The 23,824-nt window shown below is 40.4% G+C and overlaps 1 protein-coding gene across 1 annotated transcript in view; it reads left to right on the top strand.

The window, feature by feature from the left end:
• The first annotated feature begins 3,894 nt into the window (after positions 1–3,894).
• ANKRD55 (ankyrin repeat domain 55) overlaps positions 3,895–23,824 on the top strand; it is a 369,279-nt gene continuing 349,349 nt past the window's right edge. The window contains exon 1 of the mRNA XM_057307266.1: positions 3,895–3,936. The gene's annotated coding sequence lies outside the window, so the exon portion shown is untranslated. The remainder of the gene's footprint in view (positions 3,937–23,824) is intronic.

Genomic DNA, 23,824 nt, shown 5'->3' with positions numbered 1-23,824 from the left:
AGCATTTGCCTTTATGGACTGAAAGTGTTGGAAAGCACACAAGTCTTTGGTCTGAACACATGGTTTCCCATATGGCCAGTTTTGCCGGGCTTTCTCCCTTTTTCCGCTCCCCTCCTTCATCTCCTTTCCCCTTCCTATTTACCCACTCATGTGTTTGTTCAGTGCACATCTACTGAGAATCCACTAAGTGCCAGGCATCCTGATTGTTGTAGGAGAAAAGAGGTGGGTAACATGCCTTCTCTGTTCCTGAAGAATGAGGCAGAGAAGTCAAAAATGACATAATCTGTGAGTCCAGTCTTGCAGGTATTGGGTCTGTTGATGTTATCCACATCAGTGGCCTAAAGTTCAACAATCCTAAACCTCTGTTTGTCCCTTAGAGTAGGAATTCCAGCTTTCCCCAGCTTTCCTCCCCCACAGATGCCCAAGAATCTCCGAGGTATTTATTGTTTCAAAGGGTTAGATAGTACTAGATACTCTCAAGTCTTTCTAATAAATCTGGAACTTAGTTTCCCTACACACAAAAAATAATCTGTGTATGTTGGATTGGAAGCTACATACCCAAGAAACAGGCCACTCTCTATGGTTTATTGCTGCTATTGGGGGCGAAGAAAGCTGGGACAGATAACCATCCAATTCTGCTTTCTCTGTTTTCCTCATTGACAGAGGAGCAGCCCTCCTCACAGTCCTCACCTCAGGGAGCAGAAACTTTGTTCTTTTCATCAATTCACTCCAGGAGGACAGAACTGGCACATAAACCCAGAAGCACATTGGGCCACTTCCCAGCCTAACTCCAGTGGCCAGGGTCAGCTCAGCCCCATCTAGTGGAACAGGTTCAGAGCTTCCACGGGTGAGTGTCTAACCCAATTTCCTCAGTCTCTAAGAAATCTTTTCCCCTCTGGTTTGCCTCTTCCTATCCCAGAAGTGACCTCTTCTCTGATGAAGGACACTAGCAGCACATCTTCCCTTAGAGTGGTCTACCTCTTCTACCCCAGGGGTGTGGTACCTCCTCCAACCCAACAAGCAGGAACAGCATCTTTTGAAATTGGTACCTTTCCCCCCAAGTCTGGATAATTTATTCTTATCTGTGGCCATCTGTCTATACTCAAATACTGTGTGATTTATATTAACAGAAACACTGTGTCCTTCACAGAAGAGATACTATTTAAGCCGACTCTTAAAGGATGCGTGGGCGTTTCCTCAGGCATACAAGGCAGAGAATGTCACTGTGGCAGAATAATGGGCACATTCCAGGCATAGAGGCATAACACAGTCGAGGAGGATGCATAATTCACTGTGACAGGAAATTTGGGTTAATGTGGGAATAGCAGGCAATGAAAGTGGGAAGGTGGGCACAACGTATGTGCATGCCAGGGAGGAACCTGTGGCTAGTCAGGGTACAGATATGATGGACCCAGAATTTCTCCAGGTCCCAAGAGTAGCAACTGGGCCATTTTAAAGAGAAGGGCAGAGGGCAGGAAATTATATTGAAAAATCCTCATGGTCTTGCTGTCACGTCTGAGCTTTGATCCATTGGAACGGCTGTAGCATTATGTCTTTTTCTTTTCCTCGTGGGCTGTGTATTCTCCAGCTAGAACTTTGGCTGTCAGTCTTACTGTGGGGCCACTGTGATTGAATGGAGCTACTGAGAGTCACAAAGTTTAGCAATAAAGATCATATCTTAGCCATGCTCAAATGACTTCCCTTTCCCTTAGAATGAAATGCAAAATCCTTACCTGAGTCTTACATGATTAGGCACTTGCCTTCCTCTCTGATGCTGATACCATCTTCTGTTATACCCCTTGCTTCTTGTATTCTAGCCATACTTGTCTCCGTGCTGTTCCTTCTGCATGCCAAGCCTGGTTGCACCTTCTATCCTTTGTACTTTCTATTCCTACTGCCATGCTATTCCTGGATCATGTTTCTCCTAGGTGTCTACATGGCTAGTTTACATCATTAGGTTTATGTTGAAATTCCATCTCCTCAGAGGTACTTTCTCTAACCACCCTATCTGTAATAACTCTGTGTCTCTTTAGCTTACTTTCTTTATTCTGCATGCTGCTTATCACTGCCTAATATTAAGTGATGCATTTACTTACTTGTCTTTCATCTTTTCCCTCATTAGAATTTAATCCCCATGAAGGGAGCAACTTTATCTGTCTTGGGTGTACTGTATCTTCATCTCCTAGAAAAGTACCTAACATAAGTAGGTGCTCAATAAATATTTGAGGAGTGAATTAATAAATAGAAGAGTCTGGCCCCAACCCCTTGAAGAAAAGAGCAGGGTGCATTGTAAAGAGATTTTGGCCATAGGAAGAGAAAACCAAGAGGACATTCCTTTAGAGCACCATCTCTCAGACAAAAAGGCAGAAATTACCATTTGCAGGCTCTGAGAACTTCCCAACCAGTATTGCATGGGCTCCAGGGAGCAGGTCATTGCACAGACCTTTACAAAGTAGCCTTGGGTGTGCTCCACATAGTCTAAAGATGAAGCATTAGTTTTTGCTCTCTGGTTTGTCAAGGCACAAGACCCAAGTGGGAAGATTGCCAGGTCCCATTGTATTCAAGCTGAGATCAATGCAAGGAGAGATTATGAGCTGTGGATTTAGATGTCCTAACTTTTTTTGAAAGTGTGACTTTTCTCTTGCTCAGACTTTTCTTCGAGGTAGAACTTTCTGAGCCATGCAGAATTCCTTGCTTAATCCTGGCTGCTTGTCGTTGGCACCGAAAAGCTCCTGGGAGTTTGCCTCTTGCTCATTTACAGGAAAGAACCTGGGTCCACTCTTTCAGTTCACTGCACACTAGCTGCCCTCTCTGGACTTGGGTTTCCCTGTAAGCCCTCTGCACAGCCCCAATCAGCTTTACGTGGTGGGACGTCCTGTTTACTGCTTACTCCCATTCACTGTTTAAAATAAATAGACTGGGGCCCTCAGGGCCAGTCATGCTCCATTAGTTATGTGGATTTGACGCAAGGATGGGTAACACTGATTGGATAGCATGGAGTTGGGTAACAGGAGATAACGCACCCCTTCTCCTCCCCCGAGATGCAATTTCAGTTGTTCCCACAGTATGTTTTCATTGTACAGTAGATGCAAGAGCTCCAGCTAGTGTGAGAACTTAGCTTGGATAAGAAAAACACAGTGATGGCACAGTTCCTGCAGGGCTCCCATGCTATTTTCTCAGCATTAAGAAAACCCAACAGTGTCTAAACAGCTTGAACTTGTGGTGTGTTGGTAGGTTTGCACAATTCCCCAGAGTCATATTAGCATATGCATTTCAAGGGGGAGATCAGATTGACTTTGGAAAAAGCAAGACGGGTGCATTTAAGAGTTGATTTCCATGTACATTTTCCCTGAGCCAGAGAGGAACAGTGGCTGAAATATCCCCAGGCATACTTACACATGCCTAGGTCACAGCTCAACTCTCAGTAGCACATGGAAGCTTTTATTCCCCCTTTACTGTCACTGGTCCCTTTGCTTGTGGATAGCCTAGAATATGTTTGTTGGAAGTACCCCTCTTCACTGTCTTGCATCAGCCCCTTTCTCGCTCTGGAAAATATTAGTGTTGCCCAGTTGCTTGTCATTGTAGAGCAATCATTCTTCATCAGCTGGGATGGAATTCCCATGTGGCCTTTTTTTTCTGTCCACACAATATTCCCACATTTCCCATCTCATGTTGTAATCTCTCTGGTTACATTAAGCCTGCAGACTTTTCTCAAGTTTTTGCTTATAAAGACAGTATTTAGAAATTGTTTAAAGAGTTATTTTTAGTGTGAAGCCGTGCAACGAGTTCCAGTTGTCACCCTTCCAAAATTCCAGGAGGCTCGAAGGGCATTCTGCTTAAATTCTAGGGACCAAAGCCAGGGAAACTCCTCTTTGAGGTGCTGGCACCACCACTGGCATTACCACTGAGCCTGTCAGCTACCACCAAGGCCACTGAGTAAGCCCCTCCACTCTAAATTGACCTTTGGTTGATGGGCTGGGCCAAGGACTAAATACTGTATGAGGCAGGAACCCTGCCTTTTTTGATCAGTGTTGAATACCAGTGCTCACTAGTGCAGTGCTTGCTGTAGAGTAGGTGCTCAAAAAATACATATTGAGGGAATGTGTAGCTTTCCTATCTGTGGATTGTCCATTTTACTGTAGATGGATTTGAGATCACCAAATAGCTATGGCTCTTGCTATAAATGTGTGTTTTTTTTTCTCTTGGTTACAAAGATGTGATTTTCTAGTACTGTCTTCAGGGATAAACAATAAGTGGTTAAAGTATATGTTCTACCAAACTAGAGTGTTAGAAATCAGCATAGTTGATAACCTTAGTTGAGGTGGGGTGAGCAGTGACTGAATGGGACCGTGATGCTGGAAAAGTTCTGGAAATGATCTGGGTATGTTCACTTTGTGAAAATTTATCAAGTGTACTTTTGATTTGAGCACTGTTCTGTATGTGTATTATTATTCATTAAGAAGTTTGTTTTCATTTTTACAAGGGCAGTTAATTGTGTGGAGTTAATTGTCTGGGCTCATATCTTGGTGCACCCGTTCATTTCTAGTTGGATAGCCTGGGACAAGTTACTTAACATTTCTTTGCCTTACTTTCTTCATCTGTAAGTCAATACTAGTAATAATATATCTGTATAACAGGTTTATTGTGAATTAAATGAGTTACACTATAATAAATACTCAATAAATGTCAATTAATATTGACTTCTTTTTTCATAAAGTGAGACTTTCAAGTCAGGTGTAGTCAAGGACTTGGAAAATATCATGGGGAGGGGGGTCATTAGAGTACTCCACTCTCTCTAGGCAGAAGTGCTCTTAACTTCTCAAGACCTGTGTTCTTAAATGTCCTTTTTTATATATTTTCTTTTAACCACCTTCCAAAGTATACAGACCCTAGACACTAAGTTTTAAGATCCACTGTCATAATACTTGTTTTCCACATTTTTTTTCTTTTTCTTTTTTTAAAAGATTTTATTTATTTGACAGAGACAGCCAGTGAGAGAGGGAACACAAGCAGGGGGAGTGGGAGAGGAAGAAGCAGGCTCCCAGCGGAGGAGCCCGATGTAGGACTTGATCCCATAACGCCGGGATCACGCCCTGAGGCGAAGGCAGACGCTTAACGGCTGTGCCACCCAGGCGCCCCAACCACATTTTTTACCTAGAGAAGTTCTATGACTCACAGAATGCTAGAACCAGAAAAGATCTTTAAAAATACCTTGTCTGTGCTATCTAATATGGTAGCCACTATCCATCTGTGGCTGTGTAAAACTAAATGTAAATTAATTATAAATAAATAAAATGAAAATTAAAGATGTAGCTCCTCAATTGCATTCACTATACTTTAAGTGCTCAGTAGCCACATGTAGCTAGCGGCTTCCATACCTGACAGTGCAGATACAGAACATTTTCATCATAGCAGAAAGTTCTGCTGGATAGTACTGTTAGATCAAACTCCTCGTTATATACATGAAAACATTGAAATCCAGAGAGATAACATGATTATACCATAGTTACACAGGTAGTTAAGGACAGAACTATACTACAGTGTGAATTTCTTCAAATTTGCATGCCAGTGCATTTTCCATTTGGTCACCAACCCCTGCAGATCCACAGGACATCCCTTCTGGTGGTTAGTTTACAGGAGGCATAAAATATCTATCAGTTATTTCTGAGGACACAACTTTTGTTTTTTTAAAGATTTTATTTATTTATTATTTGACAGAGAGAGACAGCAAGAGAGGGAACACAAGCAAGGGGAGTGTGAGAGGGAGAAGCAGGCTTCCTGCCGAGCAGGGAGCCCCATATGGGCTCCATCCTAGGACTCTGGGATCATGACCTGAGCCGAATGCCGACACTTAACGGCTGAGCCACCCAGGCGCCCTAAGGACACAACTTTGATGGCTCCAGATTATCCATGTTCTGATACCATGTCCTTGAGTTTGAAGAAAGACTATTTCTCTATTATTAATTGAAAACTTCATTTCCATTCTAGAGTCTCTAATCTAGGAAGCAGTCAGTGGGTCACTTGCACACAAAGGTTAATAAGTTGTAGTTAGTTAATGATAATTGCCAGTATTTATTGAGCATTTACTACCACCAGTCATTTCCTCTAAGTGCTTTACATTTAATTAGGAATGTAAGACACAGAAAGGTTATGTGGTGTGCCCAGGGTCACAACTGGCAAGTGTTAGGCTTGGGATTTGAATCCCAGGCAATCTGGCTTGCTTTTACCCACCACACTATACTGCACTTACCGAGCAGCAGCCTGTGTAGAGTATATCAATAAAGTCTCAGTGAAAACTGAGCATGATGGCAAAGAATGAGAAGGCAATGTCCTAGTTCTCAAGAAATCAATAATCTTGTTATGGGCTGGCAGTGGAGGAAGAAACATATCAATGTACTTGATTTATGTATACATTGTAGTATTTATAATCATGCAAATACTGTGGATTTGGCTTTTTGCATCTCTAAATCCACTCCCTTTCTTCTCTTTCTTTTTATGAACAAACAAAAGCCCCAAGGCAAACATCTTTAATGGTAAATGCCCTTCAAACAGTTGATAACTGTTTCCCAGGCAGTCCACCTTTACTTAGACCTCCTCTCAGTGTCTCAGGTTCATCTGAATGTGTTCTTGAGAATCCGTCTTGTTGACTTGCCATGGCTGTAGGTGAATGAAGGAAGGGGAGTGGAGAGATTACTTACTGCTTTTAGTTCTAAGCTCCATGAGATTTCTCTGTGAGGTCCTTGAGTTAAGTATGTTTGTGACAAGAATGATTTTTACACAGAATCACTAAATATGAATAGAGGTGTTTTTTGTTTGTTTGTTTTAGGAGTTCATAGATTTAGCAGTTGATTTCATGGTTTGGCAGAAATTATTTTCAGTTTCTAAAAAATATCCTTGCCCATACTTGCTAGTGAAACCACACTGGCACCCAGCTAGCAATAGCAGTGTTTAAACATGCTGTGGCTGGCACTATTGAAACAACAGAAAGGGCTCCAGCCTCTCAAAGCCTCCTAACTGTGCTGTACAGTCTCTTCCAAAATTTCAAATAGATGAACGAATAACGTACCAAACTGCAATTACTGCTGTGAATTGGTCCAATCATATGATACTCTTATAGAGTTACTAGTGAAACATGATTTTTATTATTCATATTCCATCTGCTTTGAGATGTGAATGTGAATTGTTTGTGCTTAATGTCTTCTGCATTTGACAGAAATTCTCAGTCAAGGTTACTGATAATTTTTAGAAGGCGTTCTGAATCACAGGTGAGTGGAACAGAGCTTCTGAAGAAGCCACTTCCCTGGACCTGCAGCTCTAGGGAATGTCATAATAAGATTAAATTGATTGTTCAACATAAATTGTGCCCTCTCTTCCTTCCTTCCTTCCTTCCTTCCTTCCTTCCTTCCTTCCTTCCTTCCTTCCTTCCATCCTTCTTTCCTTTTCTTTCTTTCTTTCTTTCTTTCTTTCTTTCTTTCTTTCTTTCTCTCTCTCTCTCTCTCTCTCTTTCTTCTTTCTTTCTTTCTTTCTTTCTTTCTTTCTTTCTTTCTTTCTTTCTTTCGGTTAGGAGGTAAATTTTGGTGAGTGTTATAAAGAAATTGAGGATTAGAGTGGAGGCTTTATCAACTGACCTCCACTTAACCTGGTCACTAGCTTACCTGGCACTCATCATGCCCTGTGTACAGGATATTCTTACCTTCTAGCAGCCAAAAGCTCAGTACTTCTGCTCCCTCTGAGTTTTAATTGACTGGCCAGTTACCTGATCCTGATTATGCTAAATAAGAGAGCCCCAACCGTTCCTTTACAACTTGATAATCCTTTAATTTTCTCACTCTATTTCATTTGCTGTATCAGGGAGAAAATATGTTGTACCTAGAAAGTGGCTCTGAGTGACCTAGGAAGGTACCAAGCTGCCAGGAAAAAGCAAGACAGGCATTACCTAAGCAGTGTGGATGAGGAAGAACCAACCCAATTATTGGGGTGAGCCAGTGTTATATTCAGGAAGATAGTGCTGTGCATCAGTTCTAAAGGATAGACAGAGGATACAAATAAGAGTATGCATAAAAAGGTATGGTGGTTGCAAGAATCCAGAGACAATGAAATGGAGTACTAAAACTGGGTCAAGGCAAGTGATTTGGAACTAAGCTTATAACTGAAATGTCTAAGTTGGAGTGCCCTTTGTGGGGGATGCTCCACATGGGAAAGGCTGAACATGTGAGCTAGTACATTGACCTCAAGGACCCATGTCAGGCTGTCATATAGGGTGTGCTAGTTGGAATGTCTCTGACAGGCTGATGGTTTGGGATTTTGTCTACTGTTTTTGGATTTAGGCCATAGAAACTATGAGGTGGGGGCACACATAGTGTTCAGTCCTGTAGATGTTCAGAGGAGACGGAGTCTCAAGAACATGGAGTACAGGGGTCATTGTTTCCACGGAAGGAAATAGAGGACAGGCAAAATGATTATGTAGAGACAAAGGAACCAACATTTGGTCCTTCACCTTTGATAACGTTTGGATTTAATAATAAATCAGGAAGCCAATACATAATGGAGAAATTATTCCTGAGAGAAAATCTGCCCAAGGGTCTTGAAAAGGCTTGAGTTAAAATCCCATAGATAGGTCCCCAGAGAGATAAGAGAGCCAGCAGTGTCTTCGGAGAGAGCATCTAATAGAGGCCAGAAGGAATTCAGCCCAAGGACATTCCCTTTTTCTTAGCCTCCCCAGGTGAGAAAGGAGAGGCACTAACTTGTGTTCATATCTTCTGATCAAATTCTTCACTTTAGCCACTAGCAAACTGACAGATCATTCTTATTTGTATTTCCCTTAGCTACTGTTAAGCATTAGATAATCAAACTTTATCAAAATCATTAGTTTCTCAAGTAAATATAGTAGGGTGTGAATTTCTACCTACATTTGAATTTTACCTTTTAGCTTTTCCTTCTTTTAAAGATTTTATTTATTTATTTGAGAGAAATGCTGCACGTGTGTGCGCTCTGCGCAGGGCTCTGCATGGGGCTCAATGCCAGGACCCTGAGATCATGACCTCAGTCGAAACCAAGAGTCAGTTGCTCAACCAACTGAGCCATCCAGGCGTCCCTACCTTTTAGCTTTTAACGCAGTTCTCTGAATATCGGAAGAGTTAGCTGAGATTTCACAGATGATAATTTCACACTGGAGACCCAGGCTCAAACAATGCTTTTTCTCTGCTGACTCCTGTAGAAAAACATAATTTAAGTCAGTGATTAGCTTTTTCAATACAAGTAGGAACAAAGTTGTTTATTTATTATTTTATTAATTCTTTGCCTTGGTTGTTAATGAGTTCTAATGATTTTGCTGAGGACATAGAAAATCTGAAAAATTCACTTTAGGACTTACCCTTTAAAAACAAAATTAAAAATTAGGGGCACCTGGGTGGCTCAGTCTGTTAAGCGTCCAGCTCTTGATTTTGGCTCAGGTCGTGATCTCGGAGTCATGAGACCAAGCCCCGTGTCAGGCTCCATGCTGGGCATGGAGCCTGCTTAAAATTCTCTCTTACCCTCTCCCTCTGCCCATATGCCCTGCACTCTCTCTCTCTCTTTAAAAACAACAACAAATATATATATATGTATATATATATATATAATATATATATATATATACATATATATATATTAAAAATTTGAAGACCCATCTCTATAGATAATTTGGGCTGTCTGCTATTTGTCTCCTAGCAGCCACATTGTTTAGCAAACTATATGCTTCTACTTGCTTATAACCTTATTTCATATATTACCAAAGGGTAACCTGTAGGTACTGTTAAAAATTCATATTTTACCTTCCAGTCTTTGATTGGGAGAATGGACTTCTTCTAGAGGAGAGAGCCACAAGGAAAGCACCTATCTTACTTAAGAGAATGGAAAACAAGCCTTCAGGCTTGCAAGGGTGAGTCATTACAGAGAAAAGCAGTCTTAATTAGAGTAAGAATGGAAGAAACTGGAGGGGAAAGATCAGATAGGGCTGGAAGAGAATGGGCATGCTTTCCTTGCCCAGTTGGAGGGTATGATGAGAGGAAAAGCAGCAGAGATGTAGATGAAGGAAGAAGGCTCTGGATGGGCTCCTGGGCTGGAAATGAAGCCCAGAAGTAAAGCAGTTGCAGAAGCTGATGCTGATGCTGGAGCCTTGGCAGAATGTGAAAATCCTTGTCCCTGTCTGGTTTGGAGTGTTACTCAAGGGTGACTTTTCTGTAGGCACAGTATAGGCTTGATGCTTATTCACAGGGTTTTCTGTTCATTTAACCTCTTTCCGCAATGCTGTGTTAGTTCCTAGGCTGACCAGGTAGAAGTGCTTTGGTGAATGAAAGTCCACCTATGGTTTTAAGCGAGGAGGGAGTGGTTTCAGCTCCTTTCACTTGATGGCTTTCTGAGAACTGGGGCTTCATCAAATACTCCACTAATTTCTTCTGAGTCTTTCACATGACCTTTCCAAGGGCATGATTTTAACTAAACATGAGACTAAAGCTAATTGGACTGCTTTAAAGTAATTACTCTGCAGTATCACTAAGGTTCATCTGGCCATTATGTCATTGATACAATATGGCTGGTAAGCAACTGCTCAGAGCCCTGAGAAACGGAAGAGGGACTGTTGTCTTCATTGAGGCTACTTTATGAACTCAGACCACCCAGATAGTCAAGCACAGAGAGAATTGACATAGTGAACCATGTTTAAGCATCACAGTCTTACTTGTGTTTATACTGACCACAGACCTCCTTTTTACTCCATTTCCCCCTTATTTTCTAAAATGCATCATTAAAATGACAGAACTTGGCTTAGCTTGAAACCGAGTCTAGACCTCCAGAATCTTTGATTTTGAATCAAAGTTGAATAAAGCATTTTTAACTTCCACTTAATATAAACATGATGTTTTGCCTCTGCTCAAACTCAGATCTTTCCTCCTTTTAAAAAGCCATTATGGACTCTCATTAGCCTTATCCTTAAATAGTTAAAATGTTGGTGTCTCAGAAGGCTGTGTGTTATTGTACTTGTGGATGCAGGTTTATGAGGAGTCATTGCACAGACTGAGATTTGTCTTATTAGAATGTCACTCCTTAAGGAACTGGAGTCCTTCCTTTTTTGTGTGTGTCTACACCAAAAGTTGTCCTTTTTTTTTTTCCTTTTTAAGAGAGGAAAGGGTGAGAGAGGCAGAGGGAGAGGGAGAGAGATACTTTTTTTTTTTTTTTTTAGATTTTTAAAATTTATTCATTTGAGAGAGCAAGCAAGCAAGAGCACCAGCAGGGGCGAGGGTCAGAGGGAGAGGGAGAAGCAGACTCCCAACTGAGTAGGATGACTGACATGAGGCTCAATCCCAGGACCCTGGGATCGTGACCTGAGCCGAAGGCAGACACTTAACCCACTGAACCACACAGCACTCTGAGAATGACAATCTTAAGCAGGCTTCATGCCCAGCGTGGAGCCCAACATGGGGCTTGATCTCTTGACCATGAGATCATGACCTGAGCAGAAATCAAGAGTTGGATGACATTTAACCGACCGAGCCACCCAGGTGCCCCTACACCAAAAATTATCTTAATGAGGAAGGAGGGGAAAGTGGGAAAAGAAGAAGGCGGTTAAGTATGATGTTTTAGGTTTTTGATAGCTTTTATTGCTGTTCTGCTCCCTAGACATAAAGATCAACTTTCCCATGATCCTTCTACTTCCATGATTTCCAAGGTTGGAGACGGTCAGGAAACAGAGGGAATTAGAGCTTCAAGACTGGGGTATAGGTTGGTTAGAATTGTCTGGTTCCTCCCCAACTGACCCCAACTCTGGCTTTATTACTTTTTTATTTTTTAAATATTTTATTTATTTATTTGACAGAGAGCAAGAAAAAGCACAAGCTAGGGGAGGGGCAGAAGGAGAGGGAGAAACAGGCTCCCCGCTGAGCAGGGAGCCCCACTACACAGGGCTCCATTCCAAGACCCTGAGATCATGAGCCGAAGGCAGAAGCTTACCTGACTGAGCCACGCATTGAGTGTTTGTACCATAATTTACTGGCATTTCCCTATTTTTTTTACATTGATATTGTCTTTAATCTTTCACTAATATAAATAATGCTGTTTTGAAAAACTTCGGGCTTAAAACTTTATTTTTTGGTTAATTTCCTAAGGATGGTTTTTCAGAAGTAGAATTGCTGAATCAGGTTACATGAATATTTTTAGGACTCTTGACGTGTGCTTCCAAAATACTTTTCAAAATATTTGTGCCCATTTACGTTGCTGCTAACCAGACCGTATTCTAAAACTACCATAATACTTAGAAGTTTTATAAAATCACGCTGGACTTTCATTATGCAATTAGAGAGTGCAGTTTCGTATGCAGGAACTCTGTCCTGAATCCTTCAAATAAGAGTCTTGTCCTGGAACCTATTAGTTAGCTATTTAGTAAATAATTTAGTAAATTTATTTAGTAAATAAATCCATCTACTTTTTTTCATCCATTGTATCAAATTTAAAAGGGAGGAATTTCCTGTATTGTTTAAAGGTTTATCAAATACTTGAGGTTTATAAGAAAAAGTACTCTTTTAGTGAAGCTGTTAAGTACACTGTACAGTGCTAGACACATTGCAGGCATATTTGTTTCTTCCCCTCTAATCATTACAGAGATGCTATTAGCCCCCAAATTAAAAGGCTAGAAAAAAATTCTCCCCTAATAACAGTCTGCTTTGAGATCCTTGGAAGAACAATCCATTCCTACAAATAATGGTTTTTATTTATTCTTGTTATCATCAAGTGAAGTATTGAATCTTTCCCTCAAGGAATGAAAAAAGGCCTAGAATTTTTTTTCATTTCCACATTTTTTGCCAAGGTAGATAAGTCCATCAAAGATGAATAGCCATTTCCAAGCATTGTCACTGGAGATTTTATTCAAGTCCCTTTCAGGAAGACTTCAGTGTCATCAACTCTAAGATGAAGTATTTAGGTTTATGATGAATATTTAGGTTCCTCCCAACTTAATAGTATTCTTGTTCTTTGATCACTTTTCTGAAGGAGATGTTCCTGGAGGTTTCAGATTTGAGATTTAGACATACGACATCTGAGAGAGGACATTACAGTTCAAATCTGAAAAACACTTGGTTTAATTAGCATCTTGACCATCAAGAACAGTAGAATCGGGCTCCGAGGTAGGGACCAAGTATTCAAAGAGGTAGAAGAACTGGACTGTCTTCTCTAAAGTTGGGAAGATTGATTTATCTTCCCAATCTGGTTGAAGATGGAGGACATCCATGCAAAAGATAAATGACAATACAAGACATCATGTGGTCAGTGTTGTTTTGAATAGGACTGCAAAATCTACAACTTTTATTTCTATGCACAGTGAAGAGGCAGATGAGGGCACACATAGAAAAGCTCAGTGTCAATGGAATGGCATCATCAAGACTGTTAAATAAAAATAAGCCTTTGATACTTGAAATGTCAGAGAGAAGAACATACTCTGGGATATGTGGTGAAAGAATAGTCTCTATCATCTGACAGTTTAGAATAGTGTGTACACAGACAACTTCATCAAAATATTCTCTTGAAGCTTGAAAGAGAATAAATTCTGGACAATTAAAGAAAATGCTGTTTCATATATGAATCCCCCAATTGTTAAGGTGTGACAGGGCAAAATTACTGGATTCAAAATAGGACAATAAAAACATAGAGTACTCTAAAGGGAAATGAAGAAACTGTGAGTTTCCAGTTCTTTCTCTGAGAATAGTATCTCTAAGGTCATCCCTGCACATCCTTTCTCTCAGACCCACTCTTTTCTATCCACGCTCTTTGTCTCTTTGGTGGTACTGTTAGAAGCAGAGCATTTTCTTAGAAAGACCAAGAGTCTGATCCCAAAGATAAACATTTTTTTAAGATTTAATTTATTTATTTGAGAGAGAGAGCAAGTGCACACGCGTGGGGTGGGAAGGGCAGAGGGAGAGAGAGAGGCAGATTCCCAGCTGAGCAGAAAGCCTGATGTGGGGCTTCATCCCAGGACCCAGATATCATGACAGGTCCAAAGGCAGATGCTTAACCGATTGAGTCACCCAGGCACCCCTAGATGTTTATTTTTAAACCTCTAAGCAAAAGGCCTCACACGTAGTAAGTGTCTAATATTGGTGTAATCTGGAGAAGGAAAATACAGGGAGGATCATTTATCATGGCTTAAGCTCAAAACACAACAAAACTGCCTATCAAAAATGAACATAAGTAAAAGTATCTATAAGAACTTAAAGTATGGTTTTTAAAGAGTTTGGTCTCCAATCCAAAATGATTTGCCTTCTCTTGAGGTTATGAAAATTCGATCAGCTTCCTGATGTGGTACTTCCTTATTTCCCAGAGAACACCTCTGTAAACATGATTTGAGAGAAAATCCCCACCTTCCCACTCCAGTAGAAATGGTTTGAGTGGGCTAGGAGCAGGGCCAATTTTGTGTCTTTGTGACCCACTGTGCAAGCTGACTTTTCACTAGATGACTCCAAACAGACCCCAAAAGGATTTGATTCAAGTGAGTGTGCTGTAACTGGAGGCAAGGCATAAAATTTACATGTGGTGACTTGGTTTGGGGGTCAGTGCCAACTTCACCGGGATTGTGGATCTTGTAACAGGAATGGATTTTTGCTACAGCATTTGACACCTGTGGTGCCAGAAGATAAAACTACAAGATCATTTATGAAAGTTGGTCTTGCAGGAAAAACAGGAGAACATGTGGCTTGCCAAGATATTTCAAGATCAGGCAGGTACTGACAATGGCTTCATCTTGGATGTTCATGCCCCTCCAAAATAGCAGCAGTCAGGTGCAATCACAGCAGCAGATTGGGCCAGCCAACTCTGGCCGTGTGCTTGGTTTTCCGGAACCTTTCAGACCTAGCTCATCAGAAGGCTGATGGCTCATCAGCAAGGCGCAACACCCATGAGAAACATGCCAGTGAGGAGAGTGAGACCTACTCTCAGTGTATTCTTTGATAGAGGGAAGTGTTGGCAGTGAACTAGAGTGAGAAATACATTTGCTAATAGGAGGGAATTTGTAACATGCATTCAAGGTTGACACAAGTTACCAAGAAAAGTTGTTCTGGGACAACTGAAGAAAGGTTTAAATTGGACAGAATTTCATAAAGGATTTAAGTATTTGAGAATTAAGGAAAGAAAGCTTTCTTTTCTTCTGGATAATCTGTGCAGCTATTGCTTTTTCAGATTTATGAAGCTACTAATTTTACATTTACACATGAGTAATTTGGTCTTCTTTTCTCTTTTGTTGCTATCAGGCAGTAAAGAAGACTAATTATATGTGTGTGTTGGCATCATAAATGTCTTTCCTGATTAGTTTGAGAAGTCCAGAATTTGAAAAACATTTTTTTTCTCTCTAGATTTGATTAGATGGAAATAGGAGGGCTCCAATTTCTGAAAACTTGGATTCTTGGGTTTTCTTGACTGTAGTTGATCAACTTACTTCATCCATATAATAGCTAATGAAGCCAAGTTCACATGGTCAGAACCACCTCTTTGTGAAATCTCAGTGACCAGTTGAATGGACCTTGACCTAACTTTGATATGCAGGGGAAATCATGCTCCCAGAAGAGCCAGACTGGACTGTTTTGTGGAGCATCTTAGGCAAACCTACGTTTGGCTTCCTTGTCCACACTGCTCTTGCCACCCTGCCCCTGGGCAGCCTCCTGTTTATACCCAGCCAGTCTGTAGGTTATTTTCTTACTGACTTTGTAAAGAGGTAGCTTTGGGGAGTCAAAAGAGCAGAGGAGCCAGGATCCAGGGTTCAAGTTCCAGCCCTGGTACTAGTTTGATTATATGACCATGAGCATATCAGTTCTTGACTTGGAGTCTCAATTCACTTGTCTGTGAAACCAGGAGGCCTGACTACTTACTAAGGAGCTTCAAGTGCAAAATCCTCTGATTTAATGCTTCCAGATTTGTCTTTGTTCATGGACTATTCATGCTGCTTCTTCTTTATACCCCTCTCCCTATTGTAGAACTAACTTAACTTTAAAAATGGGGTTTTGGAGGCAGCAAAAGAAAAAGTGGGCAGCCAGTGAGGTGTGCTAGAGATGACTAGACATTCAGAGGTGATACTGATTAAAATTTCCACCATTGCTCAGCTCAGAGGCTGGCAGGGCTACTGTGCCCTTTCACATCCATGCCTTGTGCTACCATTTGTGACTTCTCCCCTTCTAGGCTGTTCTTAATGCTCATTCTAATTTGATTCCACATGGGTAAAAAATGTTGAGAAAAGGCCAAGTTCACAGCAGTATTTTAGCCAGCCCTTGAACCGTTTTCAAAAATGACACATATTTCTGTTTAGGCTTGTGGATTAATGCAAACCGTATTATGCATAATTCTGTTTTCAGGAGTATGCAGTCAAGTTGGGGAGATAAGGCAGATACACATGTCTTAGTTTTACCTTCATTTTTCAAATGAAATTATGAATCACTAAGTCTAGTTTTTTCAGATTGATTAAAAAAGTCCATAGCAACCTTGCTGCTCCCTAGGTGGATTTATTCCTTACCATGGTTCAGAAGAAATCAGAAAGGCTGGTGGGGATTATAAGGGTGATATGGATGCTGACTTCCAGCTCTTCTGCTTTGCTTCTGGAGGAAACAAATTCTGTCAGTCGTCAAACATTAGGGTGTACTATATGTCCAGCACTTTTTAAGGCTGAGATGTAAAATCTTTAGAGCCAGACACAGACTCAGATCCAAAGTTGGCTGTTCTCAAGATTAATGTGAACGTGGACAAGTTACTCACCTTCTTAAGCCTTAGGTTTCACCTCTTCACAGTGGGGGGCAGCACTGCCTCCCTTAGATGTTATGAATATTAAATGCAATAAATTAGATATACATGTATGTGTATATATATATATATATATATATATGCCTGCTACTTGGCAGGCTTTCAGTAAGGGGCTATTGTGTGTGTGTGTGTATATATATATATATATATATATATATATATATATGTATGTATATATATATATATATATATGTATAATGGTGGAAATAGATACACAACATTAAATCTCGTGGAATTTGTGGCCTGTTGTCAATGGCACCTCACTGGTCATGCTTGGTGCCAGGTGAACATTGGTCCTTCTTGCTTTTCTGTATCTTCCATGTCAGGGGTCACCTCGATGGTTGTTTACTGCCTGTAGACATTTGTGACAGGCTGGCTGAGGTCCATAGCAGGGTGTGGTAGCCCTTTCATCATCTTGTATGACTGCCAGTAGGGAGAAGAGAAGGAGAAGAATTTTTTTGCCTCAATGTGTAATTCTTTCTAATGTATCCATTTAAAGTGGCTATTTCAGGATACTTGCTTTCTTCCAGGAATTCACAAACTCAGTTGATGGGCAAGATAAGAGAAAGTGGCACTTTCTCTTCCCAATGAACTTCCCCAGCACTCTGCTGCCTACTGGTTCTTTATGCCAGTGCAGACCTCACTCTGCAGAGGAATGCAGTGACAATCCCATATAGGGAGGATAGACCTGATGTGACCCATCGAGTTTAGGCTAAGTTCTTTACATGTATCATTTACTCTATTATACTACTGTAATCCCTGCTTTACAGAAAAGGAGACTGAGGCCCAGAGAGGAAATAATGTGTCCATGGTCACACAACTTAAATTCGGGAATTCAGGGTTTAACTCTGGGCCTACTTCATTGAATTCTCACCCCTGACTTAGTTAGAAAAGCTTAGGAAACTCATATACACATACATAAATACCTACAAACTTTCATATGCTTAATCCCAGTCCTAGAAATTCTGATTTAATTGTTAGCTTGTATAGGGTCTTGGTGTCAACATTTTAGGCAAAATTTCTTGTATGATCAGCTGGGGTAAGAACCTTTGGCTTAACTCCAAAGTCACATTATACCACATTTCTACCCAAATAGTAGATTTACTTGCATTGAAGTATCAGGAAGTGCTTCCCAACCCACATTCTAAAACCAGAAAGTTTTTGGACAGTTTTGAACTTTTGGGAAATTTTTAATCACTCCCCATACTCCCTTCAGTGGACAATCATTTTTATGCTTCTGTGGTCTATCAAGCTCAGAGGGAATATTTGTCATTACAAATTCTAAGGGAAGAGAGATCAGAAAAGATCTTCTTGGACCCTTACTTTTCTGGATCTCAGTCAGTCAGAAATTCTCTCTCACTGCCCGTCATTTCTGGAGGAAATTTTGGCTAATAGTCAGCCTCTTCTCACCCATCCTGCTTGGTGATTTCTTCTTGAGTCTTCTGAACCTTGGTTCAATTTCTGTGCCCTACTTGTTTACAACAGGGAATAGTGCATGGCCCTTAGAGGATAAGAACTACAACCTGTGTTCTGATGATCATTTGACTTAGTGTGACATTCCTTCGGAAACAGATCCAGACATTGCTATCAGACATTTAGCTGACTCCCATATAGTAACTGCCACTCTGCTTCCACAGACACTGTAAAACTCAGTTCTAACAAAAATCCTGGCTCTTAGCATCTGGCTCTTAAGGTGCATTAGGGTGGGTTATGCTGGTTATTTATGTCCTTTGACATGTCTAAGTGTATTTTTTTTCTTCTGCATTTAAAAGGAGAATTTTTAAAAACCAGATGTTTTTAGCTATAAGACAATATTTACACATCTTTGGAAGATTATTAAGTGAAGCACAGTCTTTGGGATTAGAGGTAATTTTCATCCGAGTTGGCAAATTACTATGGGCATCAGTTTATATGTATTAAGAAATCTCTTAGAATTGAAAAAATGTATAGTATTTTATTTTTGTTTTTAAAAAATTGATGTAGGGGCGCCTGGGTGGCACAGCGGTTAAGCGTCTGCCTTCGGCTCAGGGCGTGATCCCGGTGTTGTGGGATCGAGCCCCACATCAGGCTCTTCCGCTATGAGCCTGCTTCTTCCTCTCCCACTCCCCCTGCTTGTGTTCTCTCTCTCACTGGCTGTCCTGATCTCTGTTGAATAAATAAATAAAATCTTTAAAAAATAAATAAATAAATAATAATAAAAATTGATGTAAAGATACACAAATTATTAACAAGTTTTTGTCACTAGAGAAAATGATGAGGAAATGTGGGAGACATTTATTTTTACTTTATATTGTCTCAATAAAAATAATAACTGCAAAAACATCGAAAGTAGTATTTATTACTTTCTTGGGGCTTGATTGTATATACTATTTCTCTTACTGCATTTATGATTTATTATTCATAGTAACCATGTAGGATAAGTACTACTGTGCCATTGGGATGCATTCAACTGTAAGTGACATAAGACTGCCTTAAACAACAAAGAAATGTATTACTTTGCATTGCAAGAAATTCCATGGTAGAGTAGCTGCAGGGGTGATAAATTCAGAGATACCAGGATCTGATGTTTCTGTCTTTTTGCTCTGCCATTCTTAACATGGCAGGTGGTCCTCAGGCAAGCTCCCCTCATGGTCCTGAGATGGCTGCTATATCACATCCACATGTGGCAACAACCAGTTTTTCCGCAGTGGGTCTCTTGTTATAAACCTTTCCCAGAAGCCCCCACTTCCCAAGATAGTACACATAATTGCTTTACATGTCCATGCCTAAACCAGCCATCTATTGCAAGAAGAAAGGGACCACCATGGTTGGCTTCCAGGCCGATCAGGCTTCATTTCTCCCCTGAAACATGGAGGAAGAAGGTAGAAAACTGAAAAAAAAAAAAAAAATCACTTAGTGTTAAGAGAGCAGTTTCGAGCCAGAGGAAAAACACTTTCAAACCCATACCCAGACAGGCCTATTGACTGAGAGTATTTATAAGTAATTTGCATTGGTACATGTCGAAATTGCCCCAGGCCTGCTTAAGGACCATAGTTTGGGAAATGTCCCCTTACTCTCATCACCAGGATCGGAGTTCTGTTACAAATAAGGAAGGGATGGGTTAGATTACTAATTGTCTGCTATACTGTTATTATCCACATGTTTACAGGTGAGGAAACAGAATAAAAGAGATCTGGTAAATTCCTCCAAGGACAGAGCTGAGCCTTAAAATTAGGTCTGCTTGCTGCAAAGTCTATCTGTGCTTTAACCACTGTTAAAAAAAAAATTCATCTGAGTAAATTGTAAGGATCTTATTGGCTTTATTCATTGATTCATGAATTGGGTAGTATCTACTCTAGCAGATGGAAAGGGGCTCTGAGAAGCTACACAAAATGGAAGACTTTCACTGGTAGAAGGGAATAGGAACAAGGAAGTTATGTTAGGCACAAAATGTGTTGGTTCTTTGAAAAGTTACTTTCATTTAGAAGATGGTAGGGGTCTGTCAGTCAGATAACCTCACTAGTGCTGATCAGGAGATTCCTGATTGTCTGGTTTAAGATTCCATATCTGGGAGGGTGGAAATGGTAAGTCTCAGTGTGGTGCTTAGCATAAACATAAGTGATTTAGTATAAGTGACTCCATTTTGGGCCTGTTGTCTTGTTTTTAACACTGCTATGATATTCTGCCTTTTTCTGTGTTATTGTTTATTACCTCTTTTCCAACATGTATTGCTTTATTAATAATTAAAATAATTATTTTGAAAGATTGTGCTTGTAATTTGTAGTTATAACTACAGCTCCTCTAGTCTGGGAACTTGGGAAGACCATTTAAGCTTTTTGGATTAAGTTTCCTTGTTGTTAAAATGAGAGTGCTCAGCTGGATGAGAGCTAACATCTTTTCTAGCTCTAAATTCTGTAAGTATATGGTTCTCATATGAAAGTCATTCAGAATAGAGATTAAAAATGAAAACACTTCACCTGTACAAATAATGTTGTCTATGAAAAAAAAACAGTAGAATTTTTAGAAACAAATATTAGTCTTTCTGTAAAATGCTTATTAGCCACCGTTGCAGATGATGGTATGTAACCCTTTAGCACTAGGGATTTGGCCCTGATAACCTAGGGTAGCTTTTCTTTTCTCTGCTCTTTATCATGGTTCTGTCTCTTCCAAGGATTCAGCTCTTGAGGCGTGAATATGCCTGGAAGCCCTTCTGCTGGTGGCTGTGAGCTGACAGCTGCTCCACAATACCCACCAGAAATCTCGATTTCCACACTGTGTAAGGAAGGACAGCCCAAGTGAGCAGATAAACGTACGTGTGTTTAGGAAATCTGCCCTCTCAAGCAAATGTATACTGCTTGCCCTCCCTGTGACTTCCAGCTGAGATCAACCTTCCCAAACTTCCTTCCAGGGACTTGGAGTAAGATGCAGGTAAAGACAACTTGCCCACCCAGCATTAAAGGGTAAAGTAATGGGCATAGGCAGTAGGAGAGGAAAAGGAAGAGGGTTGAGATATGTGCATGTGTGTGTTTATTTTTTTTTTCTCATTTCTAGAAAACAAAGAGGAATATATATGTAAGAGGAGAGAAAGATTTCAGTTTTGTTCAGACCAGTATGAGGATTTTAAATTGATATTCTGGGCATTAGCAAGGCAATATTTGCATTTGCGGAGGAACTTTTGGTGTTGAAATGTCTGCAGCCTTTACCGTTAGAGAAATACAATATTGTTCAGCCTCTCACCTCAAAATGTGGAAAATCTGAAGCATGTTAATTGGTAGTAGAGATGCTTTCAGAATTGCCGTTAATTGCAGAGCACATTGCCTCTATGCCAAAAGTAATCATAAAGTTAATAGCAGATAACAAGCAAGACTTAGTGTAAACTTTATTGAATTTGTTTGCCTCCCTCCTGATAGAACCAATAGGAGTCAGGGACATATTTCAGAATTAAAGAAGAAAATCTTCCATGTTCGTTCATTCTGCCAGTTATTGTGGAGGAAGAAACCCTGTGTATGAAGAGAAAGATTTTAAAAACATATAAATGGTAGCAGCCAACAGTCAGATCAATATTGAAAATGCAATTTAAGGAGATGGTTCTCTCATTGTCACTAACAAAGAAGGAGTTTCGGGATCCTTTGCTCTGGGCAGCTGGGAAGGTTCTGGTTACTTTGGATGTGCGTTGCAGGTAGGCTTCCAAACTGGTACCCTGAACCAAGCACAGCTCCCATGGTATTCATTTCACAGCAGCTGAATTGATTCTTGAATAGTCATTCTAGAAGACTAAAGCAAGCATGTGCTTTTGGATTAAGTTATCCAGGTAGTGCTTTGATTTCCATTTTTCTTCCCCCTACAAATTAAAGACAGAATTCTGTAGGCGATGGGGGAAATAAGGTATGCACCGCATTGTTACCAAATTCTGTCCAAGATTTGTCCACATTGCCATAGACTTATCAAGACTTTGGATTCTCCCTCTTTGAAACTCATGCCCTGTGACACATGCAAAGTCTTCCTTCAGTCAAACCAGGGTGGTCCTTTAAAGACTCTGAGAAGGCAGCTGCTACCCAGAAGGCCCTTTTGAATTGCAGAATTCCAGGCCCTCACACCTCTTAATACAGCACCAAAGACAGCTTGGCTGCCTCACAGCCTCCAATGTGCTGGTACAGCTGTGAAGGAGCTAACTTTGGCAGCCATAGATCATGGACACTTTGTCTTAGTTTCTCTCAGAATAACTTTTCATCAAGAGACTGTTAACATCTCTCAAAACAAATGCAGGAAGAAAGGAAGTTAACATAAATAGGTACTTTAAGGAAAGATATTATTTTGAATCTTAGGGTTTTGATATATAGCTACAGTGTATGGAATCCATCATTTCTGGTTTGCGAACAGTTCAATATGGTAGAAAGAGCAGTAGATCTGGAGTGAGAGCAATTTGAATTCTAGGTCTGGCCTTGTCTATAGCCTTTCTACACTTAGTTTAGCTTCTTTGACCTTGGTTTCCTCATCTGTAAAATGAGAGCATTCGGTCAGATGATCTTTGACCTAATGATTCTATGAAAAGTGAATGTTGGAAGCACATGTTCACCTTCTCCAGTTACCAGCTGTGAGTGTGTGACTGGACCAAATGGCACTAACTGTCGAAACGTTTTAGGCTGAAGGGAAAGCATTCTGAAATGGGACAAGGGCACCTCGTGTTGAAACCTGGAGCTGGTTAACTCTCCAAGGCCTGGGCCAACCTTTACTTCTGCCTCTCACCCCTATTACTTTAACTTAACCAGGACGTACTCGTCGAAGAATAAAAATATCTGAATCAATACCTTTTGATAGGTAGCTTTGTTAACAGTTATAAATCAGATGCCTGCCAAAAAATTTTAACTTTATTTCCTGTAACTGATATAAAATTGCTATCTAGCTTACAGTCTCACAGATAACCCAATCTCATCCAGTTTATATCTGTCTGCTTTGGGTAAATGTTGGGATGTGTCAGAGTTGAAACTCCCTATTAGGACCATATCTCTCTTCTCAAGGAAACTCCTTATAGCTCTCCTTCCTCCACATGGCTTCTGGTAGAAGGAATCTTATTCTTCTTGAATATGGTCATTGGGAAATGGGTCTTTGGTTTAAGCTATCCTCCATGTCCTTTGTGACCTCTACTGAGATATGCCTTGTCCTTCTTGGTCCCCTGGCAAGCTGCATTGGTCTCTAACAGACGTGGTTTATTCCACTGGACTTTTGAGACCTCATATTAACATCTGACACTTTGCCATTAATTCTGGATCTGAGGTACCAGAAATTTGTGAATTTATTTCTTTGAACTCCAGGTCTCCTTTGGTCCACCAGTTTTTCAGTACATGTCCCTGCTTTGGGCAATAGGAAATTCTGCATCTCCTACATACCACTAAGACCTGGGGAATCAGTGACATTATATCAGGTTCTTGCCTTCTGCCAAATTCTTCCATGTTATAATTTCTATTTTTTTTTTAAAGATTTTATTTATTTATTTGACAGAGAGAGAGACAGCCAGTGAGAGAGGGAACACAAGCAGGGG

Source organism: Ursus arctos, unplaced genomic scaffold, assembly GCF_023065955.2.
Source record: "Ursus arctos isolate Adak ecotype North America unplaced genomic scaffold, UrsArc2.0 scaffold_5, whole genome shotgun sequence".
Lineage (NCBI taxonomy): Eukaryota > Metazoa > Chordata > Mammalia > Carnivora > Ursidae > Ursus > Ursus arctos.
Note: the sequence above shows the minus strand (reverse complement) of the source record. Positions and strands in the feature narration are given on the sequence as shown.